This window comes from Nematostella vectensis, chromosome 15 (assembly GCF_932526225.1).
Source record: "Nematostella vectensis chromosome 15, jaNemVect1.1, whole genome shotgun sequence".
Lineage (NCBI taxonomy): Eukaryota > Metazoa > Cnidaria > Anthozoa > Actiniaria > Edwardsiidae > Nematostella > Nematostella vectensis.
The window spans coordinates 9,522,269-9,541,847 of record NC_064048.1 but is presented as its reverse complement, the minus strand read 5'-3'; the positions used below and the strand labels follow the sequence as shown (position 1 = coordinate 9,541,847).

At 39.8% G+C, this 19,579-nt stretch overlaps 3 long non-coding RNA genes across 3 annotated transcripts; all 3 read left to right on the top strand.

The window, feature by feature from the left end:
• The first annotated feature begins 2,566 nt into the window (after window positions 1-2,566).
• On the top strand, window positions 2,567-6,146 carry LOC125560745. Its single transcript, XR_007306838.1, has 2 exons — window positions 2,567-5,433; window positions 5,980-6,146. It is a non-coding gene; the product is annotated as an uncharacterized LOC125560745 (long non-coding RNA).
• Window positions 6,147-7,153: 1,007 nt separating this feature from the next.
• On the top strand, window positions 7,154-10,733 carry LOC125560751. Its single transcript, XR_007306839.1, has 2 exons — window positions 7,154-10,020; window positions 10,567-10,733. It is a non-coding gene; the product is annotated as an uncharacterized LOC125560751 (long non-coding RNA).
• A 272-nt stretch (window positions 10,734-11,005) lies between these two features.
• Window positions 11,006-14,585, top strand: LOC125560744. Its single transcript, XR_007306836.1, has 2 exons — window positions 11,006-13,872; window positions 14,419-14,585. It is a non-coding gene; the product is annotated as an uncharacterized LOC125560744 (long non-coding RNA).
• Window positions 14,586-19,579: the final 4,994 nt, after the last annotated feature.

Here is a 19,579-nt window from a genome sequence, read left to right as displayed (position 1 = left end):
TTTCGTCAAGTGGGCTCGTCGTTAATATTCTCGTAAAGGCTGGTTTAGTCATATGCGCCTGCCTACGACATGTCTTAGTCTAAGATCAAACTTCGTATTATCCATGAGCCGTATTCGATGCAAATGAATCAAGTCGATTGTATTATCGTCATTTCCCCTTATTTGCATTGAATACGGCTCATGGATAATACAACGTTTGAAATTAGCCTTAGCCCTGAATCACACACTACGATTGTCGTAGTAGAGCATCGTTGCGGAATCCTAGGCTTGTTTACCCTCTACGACTCAAGCTGTAGATGTGCTGCGGGTAAGTCGCATATGCCTAAATCGTGCTGTCTAAGCCATTGTCATCATGGAGTGTTTGACGGACATACACTTGACAATAAATATTTCAAATCAAATACTGGTAATCTACTTTGTGACAATAGCAATGGTAATCTGATAGTAACCGTTGATTTGTAATAGTTTTAAATCTGTTGATTTAAAATCGTTGATTTGGGGGCAGTCTGCCCTTGACGTTCTTTTGGAGTTGACTACTAGTATTTGGTGTAAATTTTCAATAATTTTTTTTTTCAATCACAGAAACTTTCAGAAAAGTATTCCAAGTTCAAAACATTTCTAAAAAAAATCATTTCAGCAGATGCTGATGTTTACCCCATTAAGCAGAGGGTCATGTTTACCTTTTTGAGGGCGGTGTCTATTCATAAGAGGCATCGTAAAAATGCTCAAATCTAACTACTAATGTCTCTAAAGTATTTGTATATTTCCAAATGGTTCTTGGTAATCGAAACCAGACGACCAATAAGGTTTCACTTCATGGACCTGCCCAATAACATGTTACCTTAAATTATAGGTGATTATCTGATTATGGGACCCCTGAGTACCATACTGATGGCGGCTGAGCGAGGATAACAACCGATTTTGGGGGGGGTGAACGGAACGGAGGTCTTTTCTACGTACGCCGATATGTCATTTTTTTCTAATATTTTGTCTTAAACGCGTAAAACTTTTCAGTGACAATTCTTTTTGGTTGGTTTTGGCTTGGTTTGGATCACGGGGCTTATAGTTGCCAGGGGCGGAAAGGGGTTTAGATCCACGGATTATTATATCTCAGGAACGGGAAAAGGTTTGGATCACGGGGCTTATAGCTGTCAGGAACGGAAAGGGGTTTGAATTTGGCTCGAGTTTGGTTATTATATCTCAGGAACGGGAAGGGGTTTGAATTTGGCTTGAGTTTGGTTATTATATCTCAGGAACGGAAAGGGGTTTGAATTTGGCTCGAGTTTGGTTATTATATCTCAGGAACGGGAAGGGGTTTGAATTTGGCTTGAGTTTGGTTATTATATCTCAGGAACGGAAAGGGGTTTGAATTTGGCTTGAGTTTGGTTATTATATCTCAGGAACGGAAAGGGGTTTGAATTTGGCTCGAGTTTGGTTATTATATCTCAGGAACGGGAAGGGGTTTGAATTTGGCTCGAGTTTGGTTATTATATCTCAGGAACGGGAAGGGGTTTGAATTTGGCTCGAGTTTGGTTATTATATCTCAGGAACGGGAAGGGGTTTGAATTTGGCTTGAGTTTGGTTATTATATCTCAGGAACGGAAAGGGGTTTGAATTTGGCTTGAGTTTGGTTATTATATCTCAGGAACGGAAAGGGGTTTGAATTTGGCTCGAGTTTGGTTATTATATCTCAGGAACGGGAAGGGGTTTGAATTTGGCTCGAGTTTGGTTATTATATCTCAGGAACGGGAAGGGGTTTGAATTTGGCTTGAGTTTGGTTATTATATCTCAGGAACGGAAAGGGGTTTGAATTTGGCTCGAGTTTGGTTATTATATCTCAGGAACGGAAAGGGGTTTGAATTTGGCTTGAGTTTGGTTATTATATCTCAGGAACGGGAAGGGGTTTGAATTTGGCTTGAGTTTGGTTATTATATCTCAGGAACGGGAAGGGGTTTGAATTTGGCTTGAGTTTGGTTATTATATCTCAGGAACGGGAAGGGGTTTGAATTTGGCTCGAGTTTGGTTATTATATCTCAGGAACGGAAAGGGGTTTGAATTTGGCTCGAGTTTGGTTATTATATCTCAGGAACGGGAAGGGGTTTGAATTTGGCTCGAGTTTGGTTATTATATCTCAGGAACGGGAAGGGGTTTGAATTTGGCTTGAGTTTGGTTATTATATCTCAGGAACGGAAAGGGGTTTGAATTTGGCTCGAGTTTGGTTATTATATCTCAGGAACGGGAAGGGGTTTGAATTTGGCTTGAGTTTGGTTATTATATCTCAGGAACGGAAAGGGGTTTGAATTTGGCTCGAGTTTGGTTATTATATCTCAGGAACGGAAAGGGGTTTGAATTTGGCTTGAGTTTGGTTATTATATCTCAGGAACGGGAAGGGGTTTGAATTTGGCTTGAGTTTGGTTATTATATCTCAGGAACGGAAAGGGGTTTGAATTTGGCTTGAGTTTGGTTATTATATCTCAGGAACGGGAAGGGGTTTGAATTTGGCTTGAGTTTGGTTATTATATCTCAGGAACGGGAAGGGGTTTGAATTTGGCTTGAGTTTGGTTATTATATCTCAGGAACGGAAAGGGGTTTGAATTTGGCTCGAGTTTGGTTATTATATCTCAGGAACGGAAAGGGGTTTGGAGAAGGGGGCTTATAGCTGCCAGGAACGGGAAAAGGATTTGGAGATACTAAGAAGGCTGGACTGGATAAAGAAGCGTCAAGTAAAACGGGATTTGAAGCCCCCTCCACACACACTACATTCCCCAGAATCGTTCATGCGCATTTGGGTAATCTTCCGGGTGGGCACATCCAACACAAACGTATTAGAGACGATAGGAACGATAGTCTAAATGCGGTAGTTAACCCCCATTAAATAGCTACAATACAATACAATAATCTTTATCTATGGAAGGTTACATTATTGCCTTAAAAGTTTTCTAACTGATGCTCCTCTTTTCCTATGCTAACCTAAAAAATGTAAAAATATAAAGATATCACTCGGCAGGACATTCAGTAGGACATTCATCAGGACCATGGCGCCATGAGGCACGCAGGTACACATGAGCTACATGACAATACACCGATGCCAAAAACACACATGATGAAATACTCACATAGATATTAACACTGGCATAATTTGATGGAAAAATAAGAAAAAAAGAGAAAAAATGTTAAGTGGAGTACCAACAGAAGTTAAGATTAAAGCGAAAGTTGTAACTAAATAGTTGTAACTAAATGTGCTAGAGGCTCACCTGTTAAACGTGGTGACGCTACGCCTCACGCATGGTGTCAAGCGTTCGATCGAGAAATGTCCGAGACTTTCAGACACTAAGTCTTTTTTGTGACACGTAAGGTGCACTTCCCTTGCATTGCTTTTAGGACATGTCCCGAGATGTCGTTATAGCAGCGCACGCAATCGGCAAAAGCTCTTCCTTACAGCAAATTTATCGCATATTTACAAAAGTGAACCTTCTTGATTGCAGTATTAGCATTGTGAAGGTAGTAAGAGAGGATTTATCGGTCTGTATATGCAATTGGGTGGTGCTGATATATCCGATGTGAGACTTGCAGACATGAAAATGTGACAAAGTGTCATAGTTGAGAGACATAGTTGGGACAGAGATGTGTAAACACATAGATCACTGTTCCATAGATATTGTCAATACAAAACAAATTTATTAGTGAAAAGGAGTATGTTATAATAAAAGCGCTTTACGTTAAAAAAATCCTTATAATAATTAAGAATACCCATTTTATTAGGGCTAAGGAACACAAGCTTCTAGTGGTTTCACGCACATCCAACAAGTCATATCCAGGGCCGACAAACAGGGAGATATTTGCAATGTCTCGAGCAGGAATCAAACCCGTTTCAGCAAAGGCGAGAAATCTAGCTTTTCATCCGGCTCTCTACACATAGTCTTTGTTAATTTATCAATTTAAAAAGTAATTTCCGAATAAACCCAATGGAGAACCGGCTAGCAGGTTATGATGAGCGCCATTCGCTAACGCGCTAACACATTCAGCCAGGCCACCTTGAAATTCCACAAGGGCGGGGTAGGGGGTTAACACAAGTTCCCTGCGTAAAGCTCTGCGTGCTATTCTACGAACTTCTTCATTCCTCGTGCCTGTCACCCTGGGAGAGATGGCTGCACTGAAATTTCTTGCTAGATTTATAAGACTCTGAGACAGGGTATATACAGTATATACAGTATATACAGAAGGTTTCTCGAAATTACCACCTGAAAATAAAATCTTTTCCTTTATTCACCAAATTCAGTCGAAAATACCACAAAAGCTTCCCCAAATCAGTCGATGGAAATGGATGCTTTGTCACCCTTGGTACTTCGCTAGAATAACGCGATGGCGGCTGACAATATGCTTATTGTAATTAATTTTGTGTCAAGCGTTTTAATAATGTTGACACACTTTATCCGGTGTTTTATGAGATGACATACCTTTGTCATATTCCCATATCACAGTATAAATTTTAATTAAAATTATATCTCTTTGCCGTGGGTGATATACAATCTTTAGAACTTTTTTACATTTCAAACTGTTTTGACCTGAAGAAGGAGGTCACGGTTAATCCCTAGTATTTGTTAGCAGAAGAATAGAAGTGGATAACCCTCCACTCATTATTGCCTAATATCGGAAATGTAAGGCGCTAGTTCATCCTTATGCTTATCATTTAAGATAAATATCTAATAAATACATCGACACAAAAAAAGTCTGACAATGTTACGAATGAGATAAGCGTCTTTTCCGTGATGGAACGATTGCTTTTTCTCATCCCGCTTATTGCTTGCATCAATTGTCAATGAATGAATTAACTTCCGTCGCTCGCTTCGCTGCTCATCTTTTTGTTCCTTCGAGAATAAAAGAGTTGGAGTCCTGGTGTGCGCGGGACATAAGCTTACTTGGGGGGCGGCTTCGACTGCTCTTTTAGACGCCGAAAACATTTTAAGACATATCAAAAGGAAGTTGTTGTTTGAATAATACGTCTGCGAGTAAAAACTCAACGTATTTCTATAACGTTTGTTATTGATGTTATTTTCTTGATACGTTTTTTTACGTGTGACCACACTCAAAGTGGCACAAAAACTAGAATGCACTTCTTCAGATTGTTTCGTCAAGTGGGCTCGTCGTTAATATTCTCGTAAAGGCTGGTTTAGTCATATGCGCCTGCCTACGACATGTCTTAGTCTAAGATCAAACTTCGTATTATCCATGAGCCGTATTCGATGCAAATGAATCAAGTCGATTGTATTATCGTCATTTCCCCTTATTTGCATTGAATACGGCTCATGGATAATACAACGTTTGAAATTAGCCTTAGCCCTGAATCACACACTACGATTGTCGTAGTAGAGCATCGTTGCGGAATCCTAGGCTTGTTTACCCTCTACGACTCAAGCTGTAGATGTGCTGCGGGTAAGTCGCATATGCCTAAATCGTGCTGTCTAAGCCATTGTCATCATGGAGTGTTTGACGGACATACACTTGACAATAAATATTTCAAATCAAATACTGGTAATCTACTTTGTGACAATAGCAATGGTAATCTGATAGTAACCGTTGATTTGTAATAGTTTTAAATCTGTTGATTTAAAATCGTTGATTTGGGGGCAGTCTGCCCTTGACGTTCTTTTGGAGTTGACTACTAGTATTTGGTGTAAATTTTCAATAATTTTTTTTTTCAATCACAGAAACTTTCAGAAAAGTATTCCAAGTTCAAAACATTTCTAAAAAAAATCATTTCAGCAGATGCTGATGTTTACCCCATTAAGCAGAGGGTCATGTTTACCTTTTTGAGGGCGGTGTCTATTCATAAGAGGCATCGTAAAAATGCTCAAATCTAACTACTAATGTCTCTAAAGTATTTGTATATTTCCAAATGGTTCTTGGTAATCGAAACCAGACGACCAATAAGGTTTCACTTCATGGACCTGCCCAATAACATGTTACCTTAAATTATAGGTGATTATCTGATTATGGGACCCCTGAGTACCATACTGATGGCGGCTGAGCGAGGATAACAACCGATTTTGGGGGGGGTGAACGGAACGGAGGTCTTTTCTACGTACGCCGATATGTCATTTTTTTCTAATATTTTGTCTTAAACGCGTAAAACTTTTCAGTGACAATTCTTTTTGGTTGGTTTTGGCTTGGTTTGGATCACGGGGCTTATAGTTGCCAGGGGCGGAAAGGGGTTTAGATCCACGGATTATTATATCTCAGGAACGGGAAAAGGTTTGGATCACGGGGCTTATAGCTGTCAGGAACGGAAAGGGGTTTGAATTTGGCTCGAGTTTGGTTATTATATCTCAGGAACGGGAAGGGGTTTGAATTTGGCTTGAGTTTGGTTATTATATCTCAGGAACGGAAAGGGGTTTGAATTTGGCTCGAGTTTGGTTATTATATCTCAGGAACGGGAAGGGGTTTGAATTTGGCTTGAGTTTGGTTATTATATCTCAGGAACGGAAAGGGGTTTGAATTTGGCTTGAGTTTGGTTATTATATCTCAGGAACGGAAAGGGGTTTGAATTTGGCTCGAGTTTGGTTATTATATCTCAGGAACGGGAAGGGGTTTGAATTTGGCTCGAGTTTGGTTATTATATCTCAGGAACGGGAAGGGGTTTGAATTTGGCTCGAGTTTGGTTATTATATCTCAGGAACGGGAAGGGGTTTGAATTTGGCTTGAGTTTGGTTATTATATCTCAGGAACGGAAAGGGGTTTGAATTTGGCTCGAGTTTGGTTATTATATCTCAGGAACGGGAAGGGGTTTGAATTTGGCTTGAGTTTGGTTATTATATCTCAGGAACGGAAAGGGGTTTGAATTTGGCTTGAGTTTGGTTATTATATCTCAGGAACGGGAAGGGGTTTGAATTTGGCTTGAGTTTGGTTATTATATCTCAGGAACGGGAAGGGGTTTGAATTTGGCTTGAGTTTGGTTATTATATCTCAGGAACGGGAAGGGGTTTGAATTTGGCTTGAGTTTGGTTATTATATCTCAGGAACGGAAAGGGGTTTGAATTTGGCTCGAGTTTGGTTATTATATCTCAGGAACGGGAAGGGGTTTGAATTTGGCTTGAGTTTGGTTATTATATCTCAGGAACGGGAAGGGGTTTGAATTTGGCTTGAGTTTGGTTATTATATCTCAGGAACGGAAAGGGGTTTGAATTTGGCTCGAGTTTGGTTATTATATCTCAGGAACGGAAAGGGGTTTGGAGAAGGGGGCTTATAGCTGCCAGGAACGGGAAAAGGATTTGGAGATACTAAGAAGGCTGGACTGGATAAAGAAGCGTCAAGTAAAACGGGATTTGAAGCCCCCTCCACACACACTACATTCCCCAGAATCGTTCATGCGCATTTGGGTAATCTTCCGGGTGGGCACATCCAACACAAACGTATTAGAGACGATAGGAACGATAGTCTAAATGCGGTAGTTAACCCCCATTAAATAGCTACAATACAATACAATAATCTTTATCTATGGAAGGTTACATTATTGCCTTAAAAGTTTTCTAACTGATGCTCCTCTTTTCCTATGCTAACCTAAAAAATGTAAAAATATAAAGATATCACTCGGCAGGACATTCAGTAGGACATTCATCAGGACCATGGCGCCATGAGGCACGCAGGTACACATGAGCTACATGACAATACACCGATGCCAAAAACACACATGATGAAATACTCACATAGATATTAACACTGGCATAATTTGATGGAAAAATAAGAAAAAAAGAGAAAAAATGTTAAGTGGAGTACCAACAGAAGTTAAGATTAAAGCGAAAGTTGTAACTAAATAGTTGTAACTAAATGTGCTAGAGGCTCACCTGTTAAACGTGGTGACGCTACGCCTCACGCATGGTGTCAAGCGTTCGATCGAGAAATGTCCGAGACTTTCAGACACTAAGTCTTTTTTGTGACACGTAAGGTGCACTTCCCTTGCATTGCTTTTAGGACATGTCCCGAGATGTCGTTATAGCAGCGCACGCAATCGGCAAAAGCTCTTCCTTACAGCAAATTTATCGCATATTTACAAAAGTGAACCTTCTTGATTGCAGTATTAGCATTGTGAAGGTAGTAAGAGAGGATTTATCGGTCTGTATATGCAATTGGGTGGTGCTGATATATCCGATGTGAGACTTGCAGACATGAAAATGTGACAAAGTGTCATAGTTGAGAGACATAGTTGGGACAGAGATGTGTAAACACATAGATCACTGTTCCATAGATATTGTCAATACAAAACAAATTTATTAGTGAAAAGGAGTATGTTATAATAAAAGCGCTTTACGTTAAAAAAATCCTTATAATAATTAAGAATACCCATTTTATTAGGGCTAAGGAACACAAGCTTCTAGTGGTTTCACGCACATCCAACAAGTCATATCCAGGGCCGACAAACAGGGAGATATTTGCAATGTCTCGAGCAGGAATCAAACCCGTTTCAGCAAAGGCGAGAAATCTAGCTTTTCATCCGGCTCTCTACACATAGTCTTTGTTAATTTATCAATTTAAAAAGTAATTTCCGAATAAACCCAATGGAGAACCGGCTAGCAGGTTATGATGAGCGCCATTCGCTAACGCGCTAACACATTCAGCCAGGCCACCTTGAAATTCCACAAGGGCGGGGTAGGGGGTTAACACAAGTTCCCTGCGTAAAGCTCTGCGTGCTATTCTACGAACTTCTTCATTCCTCGTGCCTGTCACCCTGGGAGAGATGGCTGCACTGAAATTTCTTGCTAGATTTATAAGACTCTGAGACAGGGTATATACAGTATATACAGTATATACAGAAGGTTTCTCGAAATTACCACCTGAAAATAAAATCTTTTCCTTTATTCACCAAATTCAGTCGAAAATACCACAAAAGCTTCCCCAAATCAGTCGATGGAAATGGATGCTTTGTCACCCTTGGTACTTCGCTAGAATAACGCGATGGCGGCTGACAATATGCTTATTGTAATTAATTTTGTGTCAAGCGTTTTAATAATGTTGACACACTTTATCCGGTGTTTTATGAGATGACATACCTTTGTCATATTCCCATATCACAGTATAAATTTTAATTAAAATTATATCTCTTTGCCGTGGGTGATATACAATCTTTAGAACTTTTTTACATTTCAAACTGTTTTGACCTGAAGAAGGAGGTCACGGTTAATCCCTAGTATTTGTTAGCAGAAGAATAGAAGTGGATAACCCTCCACTCATTATTGCCTAATATCGGAAATGTAAGGCGCTAGTTCATCCTTATGCTTATCATTTAAGATAAATATCTAATAAATACATCGACACAAAAAAAGTCTGACAATGTTACGAATGAGATAAGCGTCTTTTCCGTGATGGAACGATTGCTTTTTCTCATCCCGCTTATTGCTTGCATCAATTGTCAATGAATGAATTAACTTCCGTCGCTCGCTTCGCTGCTCATCTTTTTGTTCCTTCGAGAATAAAAGAGTTGGAGTCCTGGTGTGCGCGGGACATAAGCTTACTTGGGGGGCGGCTTCGACTGCTCTTTTAGACGCCGAAAACATTTTAAGACATATCAAAAGGAAGTTGTTGTTTGAATAATACGTCTGCGAGTAAAAACTCAACGTATTTCTATAACGTTTGTTATTGATGTTATTTTCTTGATACGTTTTTTTACGTGTGACCACACTCAAAGTGGCACAAAAACTAGAATGCACTTCTTCAGATTGTTTCGTCAAGTGGGCTCGTCGTTAATATTCTCGTAAAGGCTGGTTTAGTCATATGCGCCTGCCTACGACATGTCTTAGTCTAAGATCAAACTTCGTATTATCCATGAGCCGTATTCGATGCAAATGAATCAAGTCGATTGTATTATCGTCATTTCCCCTTATTTGCATTGAATACGGCTCATGGATAATACAACGTTTGAAATTAGCCTTAGCCCTGAATCACACACTACGATTGTCGTAGTAGAGCATCGTTGCGGAATCCTAGGCTTGTTTACCCTCTACGACTCAAGCTGTAGATGTGCTGCGGGTAAGTCGCATATGCCTAAATCGTGCTGTCTAAGCCATTGTCATCATGGAGTGTTTGACGGACATACACTTGACAATAAATATTTCAAATCAAATACTGGTAATCTACTTTGTGACAATAGCAATGGTAATCTGATAGTAACCGTTGATTTGTAATAGTTTTAAATCTGTTGATTTAAAATCGTTGATTTGGGGGCAGTCTGCCCTTGACGTTCTTTTGGAGTTGACTACTAGTATTTGGTGTAAATTTTCAATAATTTTTTTTTTCAATCACAGAAACTTTCAGAAAAGTATTCCAAGTTCAAAACATTTCTAAAAAAAATCATTTCAGCAGATGCTGATGTTTACCCCATTAAGCAGAGGGTCATGTTTACCTTTTTGAGGGCGGTGTCTATTCATAAGAGGCATCGTAAAAATGCTCAAATCTAACTACTAATGTCTCTAAAGTATTTGTATATTTCCAAATGGTTCTTGGTAATCGAAACCAGACGACCAATAAGGTTTCACTTCATGGACCTGCCCAATAACATGTTACCTTAAATTATAGGTGATTATCTGATTATGGGACCCCTGAGTACCATACTGATGGCGGCTGAGCGAGGATAACAACCGATTTTGGGGGGGGTGAACGGAACGGAGGTCTTTTCTACGTACGCCGATATGTCATTTTTTTCTAATATTTTGTCTTAAACGCGTAAAACTTTTCAGTGACAATTCTTTTTGGTTGGTTTTGGCTTGGTTTGGATCACGGGGCTTATAGTTGCCAGGGGCGGAAAGGGGTTTAGATCCACGGATTATTATATCTCAGGAACGGAAAGGGGTTTGAATTACGGGGCTTATAGCTGTCAGGAACGGAAAGGGGTTTGAATTTGGCTTGAGTTTGGTTATTATATCTCAGGAACGGGAAGGGGTTTGAATTTGGCTTGAGTTTGGTTATTATATCTCAGGAACGGGAAGGGGTTTGAATTTGGCTTGAGTTTGGTTATTATATCTCAGGAACGGAAAGGGGTTTGAATTTGGCTCGAGTTTGGTTATTATATCTCAGGAACGGAAAGGGGTTTGGAGAAGGGGGCTTATAGCTGCCAGGAACGGGAAAAGGATTTGGAGATACTAAGAAGGCTGGACTGGATAAAGAAGCGTCAAGTAAAACGGGATTTGAAGCCCCCTCCACACACACTACATTCCCCAGAATCGTTCATGCGCATTTGGGTAATCTTCCGGGTGGGCACATCCAACACAAACGTATTAGAGACGATAGGAACGATAGTCTAAATGCGGTAGTTAACCCCCATTAAATAGCTACAATACAATACAATAATCTTTATCTATGGAAGGTTACATTATTGCCTTAAAAGTTTTCTAACTGATGCTCCTCTTTTCCTATGCTAACCTAAAAAATGTAAAAATATAAAGATATCACTCGGCAGGACATTCAGTAGGACATTCATCAGGACCATGGCGCCATGAGGCACGCAGGTACACATGAGCTACATGACAATACACCGATGCCAAAAACACACATGATGAAATACTCACATAGATATTAACACTGGCATAATTTGATGGAAAAATAAGAAAAAAAGAGAAAAAATGTTAAGTGGAGTACCAACAGAAGTTAAGATTAAAGCGAAAGTTGTAACTAAATAGTTGTAACTAAATGTGCTAGAGGCTCACCTGTTAAACGTGGTGACGCTACGCCTCACGCATGGTGTCAAGCGTTCGATCGAGAAATGTCCGAGACTTTCAGACACTAAGTCTTTTTTGTGACACGTAAGGTGCACTTCCCTTGCATTGCTTTTAGGACATGTCCCGAGATGTCGTTATAGCAGCGCACGCAATCGGCAAAAGCTCTTCCTTACAGCAAATTTATCGCATATTTACAAAAGTGAACCTTCTTGATTGCAGTATTAGCATTGTGAAGGTAGTAAGAGAGGATTTATCGGTCTGTATATGCAATTGGGTGGTGCTGATATATCCGATGTGAGACTTGCAGACATGAAAATGTGACAAAGTGTCATAGTTGAGAGACATAGTTGGGACAGAGATGTGTAAACACATAGATCACTGTTCCATAGATATTGTCAATACAAAACAAATTTATTAGTGAAAAGGAGTATGTTATAATAAAAGCGCTTTACGTTAAAAAAATCCTTATAATAATTAAGAATACCCATTTTATTAGGGCTAAGGAACACAAGCTTCTAGTGGTTTCACGCACATCCAACAAGTCATATCCAGGGCCGACAAACAGGGAGATATTTGCAATGTCTCGAGCAGGAATCAAACCCGTTTCAGCAAAGGCGAGAAATCTAGCTTTTCATCCGGCTCTCTACACATAGTCTTTGTTAATTTATCAATTTAAAAAGTAATTTCCGAATAAACCCAATGGAGAACCGGCTAGCAGGTTATGATGAGCGCCATTCGCTAACGCGCTAACACATTCAGCCAGGCCACCTTGAAATTCCACAAGGGCGGGGTAGGGGGTTAACACAAGTTCCCTGCGTAAAGCTCTGCGTGCTATTCTACGAACTTCTTCATTCCTCGTGCCTGTCACCCTGGGAGAGATGGCTGCACTGAAATTTCTTGCTAGATTTATAAGACTCTGAGACAGGGTATATACAGTATATACAGTATATACAGAAGGTTTCTCGAAATTACCACCTGAAAATAAAATCTTTTCCTTTATTCACCAAATTCAGTCGAAAATACCACAAAAGCTTCCCCAAATCAGTCGATGGAAATGGATGCTTTGTCACCCTTGGTACTTCGCTAGAATAACGCGATGGCGGCTGACAATATGCTTATTGTAATTAATTTTGTGTCAAGCGTTTTAATAATGTTGACACACTTTATCCGGTGTTTTATGAGATGACATACCTTTGTCATATTCCCATATCACAGTATAAATTTTAATTAAAATTATATCTCTTTGCCGTGGGTGATATACAATCTTTAGAACTTTTTTACATTTCAAACTGTTTTGACCTGAAGAAGGAGGTCACGGTTAATCCCTAGTATTTGTTAGCAGAAGAATAGAAGTGGATAACCCTCCACTCATTATTGCCTAATATCGGAAATGTAAGGCGCTAGTTCATCCTTATGCTTATCATTTAAGATAAATATCTAATAAATACATCGACACAAAAAAAGTCTGACAATGTTACGAATGAGATAAGCGTCTTTTCCGTGATGGAACGATTGCTTTTTCTCATCCCGCTTATTGCTTGCATCAATTGTCAATGAATGAATTAACTTCCGTCGCTCGCTTCGCTGCTCATCTTTTTGTTCCTTCGAGAATAAAAGAGTTGGAGTCCTGGTGTGCGCGGGACATAAGCTTACTTGGGGGGCGGCTTCGACTGCTCTTTTAGACGCCGAAAACATTTTAAGACATATCAAAAGGAAGTTGTTGTTTGAATAATACGTCTGCGAGTAAAAACTCAACGTATTTCTATAACGTTTGTTATTGATGTTATTTTCTTGATACGTTTTTTTACGTGTGACCACACTCAAAGTGGCACAAAAACTAGAATGCACTTCTTCAGATTGTTTCGTCAAGTGGGCTCGTCGTTAATATTCTCGTAAAGGCTGGTTTAGTCATATGCGCCTGCCTACGACATGTCTTAGTCTAAGATCAAACTTCGTATTATCCATGAGCCGTATTCGATGCAAATGAATCAAGTCGATTGTATTATCGTCATTTCCCCTTATTTGCATTGAATACGGCTCATGGATAATACAACGTTTGAAATTAGCCTTAGCCCTGAATCACACACTACGATTGTCGTAGTAGAGCATCGTTGCGGAATCCTAGGCTTGTTTACCCTCTACGACTCAAGCTGTAGATGTGCTGCGGGTAAGTCGCATATGCCTAAATCGTGCTGTCTAAGCCATTGTCATCATGGAGTGTTTGACGGACATACACTTGACAATAAATATTTCAAATCAAATACTGGTAATCTACTTTGTGACAATAGCAATGGTAATCTGATAGTAACCGTTGATTTGTAATAGTTTTAAATCTGTTGATTTAAAATCGTTGATTTGGGGGCAGTCTGCCCTTGACGTTCTTTTGGAGTTGACTACTAGTATTTGGTGTAAATTTTCAATAATTTTTTTTTTCAATCACAGAAACTTTCAGAAAAGTATTCCAAGTTCAAAACATTTCTAAAAAAAATCATTTCAGCAGATGCTGATGTTTACCCCATTAAGCAGAGGGTCATGTTTACCTTTTTGAGGGCGGTGTCTATTCATAAGAGGCATCGTAAAAATGCTCAAATCTAACTACTAATGTCTCTAAAGTATTTGTATATTTCCAAATGGTTCTTGGTAATCGAAACCAGACGACCAATAAGGTTTCACTTCATGGACCTGCCCAATAACATGTTACCTTAAATTATAGGTGATTATCTGATTATGGGACCCCTGAGTACCATACTGATGGCGGCTGAGCGAGGATAACAACCGATTTTGGGGGGGGTGAACGGAACGGAGGTCTTTTCTACGTACGCCGATATGTCATTTTTTTCTAATATTTTGTCTTAAACGCGTAAAACTTTTCAGTGACAATTCTTTTTGGTTGGTTTTGGCTTGGTTTGGATCACGGGGCTTATAGTTGCCAGGGGCGGAAAGGGGTTTAGATCCACGGATTATTATATCTCAGGAACGGGAAAAGGTTTGGATCACGGGGCTTATAGCTGTCAGGAACGGAAAGGGGTTTGAATTTGGCTCGAGTTTGGTTATTATATCTCAGGAACGGGAAGGGGTTTGAATTTGGCTCGAGTTTGGTTATTATATCTCAGGAACGGAAAGGGGTTTGAATTTGGCTTGAGTTTGGTTATTATATCTCAGGAACGGGAAGGGGTTTGAATTTGGCTCGAGTTTGGTTATTATATCTCAGGAACGGAAAGGGGTTTGAATTTGGCTCGAGTTTGGTTATTATATCTCAGGAACGGGAAGGGGTTTGAATTTGGCTTGAGTTTGGTTATTATATCTCAGGAACGGAAAGGGGTTTGAATTTGGCTTGAGTTTGGTTATTATATCTCAGGAACGGGAAGGGGTTTGAATTTGGCTTGAGTTTGGTTATTATATCTCAGGAACGGGAAGGGGTTTGAATTTGGCTTGAGTTTGGTTATTATATCTCAGGAACGGGAAGGGGTTTGAATTTGGCTTGAGTTTGGTTATTATATCTCAGGAACGGAAAGGGGTTTGAATTTGGCTCGAGTTTGGTTATTATATCTCAGGAACGGAAAGGGGTTTGAATTTGGCTTGAGTTTGGTTATTATATCTCAGGAACGGAAAGGGGTTTGAATTTGGCTTGAGTTTGGTTATTATATCTCAGGAACGGAAAGGGGTTTGAATTTGGCTTGAGTTTGGTTATTATATCTCAGGAACGGGAAGGGGTTTGAATTTGGCTTGAGTTTGGTTATTATATCTCAGGAACGGGAAGGGGTTTGAATTTGGCTTGAGTTTGGTTATTATATCTCAGGAACGGGAAGGGGTTTGAATTTGGCTTGAGTTTGGTTATTATATCTCAGGAACGGGAAGGGGTTTGGAGAAGGGGGCTTATAGCTGCCAGGAACGGGAAAAGGATTTGGAGATACTAAGAAGGCTGGACTGGATAAAGAAGCGTCAAGTAAAACGGGATTTGAAGCCCCCTCCACACACACTACATTCCCCAGAATCGTTCATGCGCATTTGGGTAATCTTCCGGGTGGGAACATCCAACACAAACGTATTAGAGACGATAAGAACGATAGTCTAAATGCGGTAGTTAACCCCCATTAAATAGCTACAATACAATACAATAATCTTTATCTATGGAAGGTTACATTATTGCCTTAAAAGTTTTCTAACTGATGCTCCTCTTTTCCTATGCTAACCTAAAAAATGTAAAAATATAAAGATATCACTCGGCAGGACATTCAGTAGGACATTCATCAGGACCATGGCGCCATGAGGCACGCGGGTACACATGAGCTACATGACAATACACCGATGCCAAAAACACACATGATGAAATACTCACATAGATATTAACACTGGCATAATTTGATGGAAAAATAAGAAAAAAAGAGAAAAAATGTTAAGTGGAGTACCAACAGAAGTTAAGATTAAAGCGAAAGTTGTAACTAAATAGTTGTAACTAAATGTGCTAGAGGCTCACCTGTTAAACGTGGTGACGCTACGCCTCACGCATGGTGTCAAGCGTTCGATCGAGAAATGTCCGAGACTTTCAGACACTAAGTCTTTTTTGTGACACGTAAGGTGCACTTCCCTTGCATTGCTTTTAGGACATGTCCCGAGATGTCGTTATAGCAGCGCACGCAATCGGCAAAAGCTCTTCCTTACAGCAAATTTATCGCATATTTACAAAAGTGAACCTTCTTGATTGCAGTATTAGCATTGTGAAGGTAGTAAGAGAGGATTTATCGGTCTGTATATGCAATTGGGTGGTGCTGATATATCCGATGTGAGACTTGCAGACATGAAAATGTGACAAAGTGTCATAGTTGAGAGACATAGTTGGGACAGAGATGTGTAAACACATAGATCACTGTTCCATAGATATTGTCAATACAAAACAAATTTATTAGTGAAAAGGAGTATGTTATAATAAAAGCGCTTTACGTTAAAAAAATCCTTATAATAATTAAGAATACCCATTTTATTAGGGCTAAGGAACACAAGCTTCTAGTGGTTTCACGCACATCCAACAAGTCATATCCAGGGCCGACAAACAGGGAGATATTTGCAATGTCTCGAGCAGGAATCAAACCCGTTTCAGCAAAGGCGAGAAATCTAGCTTTTCATCCGGCTCTCTACACATAGTCTTTGTTAATTTATCAATTTAAAAAGTAATTTCCGAATAAACCCAATGGAGAACCGGCTAGCAGGTTATGATGAGCGCCATTCGCTAACGCGCTAACACATTCAGCCAGGCCACCTTGAAATTCCACAAGGGCGGGGTAGGGGGTTAACACAAGTTCCCTGCGTAAAGCTCTGCGTGCTATTCTACGAACTTCTTCATTCCTCGTGCCTGTCACCCTGGGAGAGATGGCTGCACTGAAATTTCTTGCTAGATTTATAAGACTCTGAGACAGGGTATATACAGTGACTCTTTATTGATATTGCCTCAAACTCTCAGAAGAAATAATTGCCATTCAAGTCAGTCCCCTTTTCAGGCACGTACAATTTCGAGTGTTTGTTGGTTTAATAGACGTCTAGACCTCGGATGCAGATGTTGCCCTTGTAACAGCGCACACAAACGTGTAAAGACGAGAGCACGCACATCGCAGTGTTTGTATTGCTTTACGTACTAGACGCTTAATTAACTTTATTCATTCGAACACTAAATCAACAGTCGGCGCCACTTGCTGTACCAAGAAAATTTTCTCAAGTAGATGCGGTGACAGTTTCTAGACAAGATCGTCCCTTGCCAGCCCTTTGATTTATCAAAGGGCGTTTAAAAAAAAAGAATACGCATCCCAATGCCCCTGACACGTTGGATTCTAGAGCGTTCTCTATTTACAGCAAGTCAAATGATGCTCTGAATTTGAGTCCTCCCTCTTGAAGTTAAAGGCTCATGCATTGTATAGTGTTTAGGATAAGTGTCTATCGTATTGCAGATATTGTAAAGGGTATATATCTAAGCACTAAGTCAACATTTAGTGCCACTTCTTTTAGCAAAACGCACTTTCTCAAGTGGACTAGTGACAGAGCAAATCTGACAATATCCTAAAAATCTTGAATTTAAAAATTAACCCAGTACACAGGTGTATTACTTAAATTGAAAGAGACACGATGCAACACAATATTTCCCACACAGGGAGTTCTGGACTCTAGGAGAAAAAAACGGCCGTGTTGAAATAACATAACTTTTCACCAGGTAACCCGAAAACTTACAAGACAAAAAGATTACCCATTTGTTTTCTCCATTGTTTAACAAAGTTCTTTGCTAGCATTATTTCGCACCGATTTTTCTTGAACGTCTTTACACCTCCGCTATTTTTCCGTCTCTTTTTGCTTCGCCAGTTGTAAGCCGGCTTCAAGCATCGTTGTTTGCTGAGAAGGGCGTTTAGAAACCCCAGTTCCTCGGTGCTAGGGACGCTTTCAAAATGGCGGCTACGCGGTAATATTGGAATCATAAATGCGGCTATTCTGTCGGCCGCCCCCACAAGCATCGGTACACGCGTCCGTCGAAAACGCAAACCGGGAACTCAAACGACGGCCGCCAATTTTATCAAAAGTTCGCGTCTTCAGAAAACCTAATTTTTGAATATGGAAGCGGCTGTCAATAAATAAATTTATTTTACCCCGTCAATTTTCATGGTTGAATTTATTGTCGAACACCATTGGAAATTTCTAGGCCTTCATTTATGGATAGGCTCTCTCTAACTTCCTCCCTCTTTCTAAACCATCTCTATTAACGTTTAGAATTAATTAAATCAGGATTATTGTGACGTCATAGGCAATGGTGAAAGCCAATTTACTAATGCGAGACATGCAGCATAAATGCAGCATAAATGACTCCTCTCTTCTTTACTCTCAACCAACAAACCCCATGATACCGCTTGTGGAGTTCATTGGCATGCGGAACGAAACTTATTCTAGAGCAGTATGTGATCAGTGGTCTTGTCACTGGCTCCAGTGGGTCTCCCTCGCACGCGTAGACTCCCTCAAGTGCGAATTTTCGCACGAGCTGTTACAAGTGGGCTCTTACACTATCTCGCTGTTAGCACGCGCCTGCGAGCTCAAATTAGCGTCACTTCACTCAACTCCTCAGCTTAGAATTGCAAGAGAAGTACTCTTACGTACGATCAATCACTTCGCGCTAACTTCCCAGGTCGGCAAGTAATTATTTCTTAGTCATTAACATCAGAGGGTGCTATTTATTCAATAAATAGAATACAACTGAATATTAAGAAATCATTCACAGAAAATAAAGACGAAAATTAAATGAGTAATTGTTAGGTCCAGAAAGGCACATTTGCTCATTTCTTCAGTTAATTTCACATCATTCAAAGTACTATTAGTGGATTTACAGAGCAGAACAACGGTTATTATTGTCTAAATATAGCAGAAATTCAATAAGCGTTTTGAGTGAAGAATGATTCTAAAGAAATTGTACTTTGAATTACGGTTTGGGTGTTTAATTGCATTGGTATTCCAGAAGAACCAGCCCTGAACAGAAAAAAAAATACATAGCAACGGAAGGTGATTACGACAATGCAGACATTCCATTTTTTAAAGCCTGCGAAAGCACTCTAATATTGGGGGTATTTGTGGAATGAAGTTGTTTGTCAACAAAACAAGTTCCAGTAACTTACAGGAAACGAGTTGTCACTTAATGTAAAGATGAATGTTTATCGATGTAAAACTGCCGTTTTAAGCGCTTGTATGAATACACAAGTTTTGTTTTTATTAATGATGTTCTTGACACTCTCTAGACAGCGTATATGTTATAGTCTGTTGGCACGCGTCATCCAATAAGCAAGACGTGCTATGGACTACTCATCCTTGTCATAACCACGGTACAAAAATGCATTGGATATTATTAACCT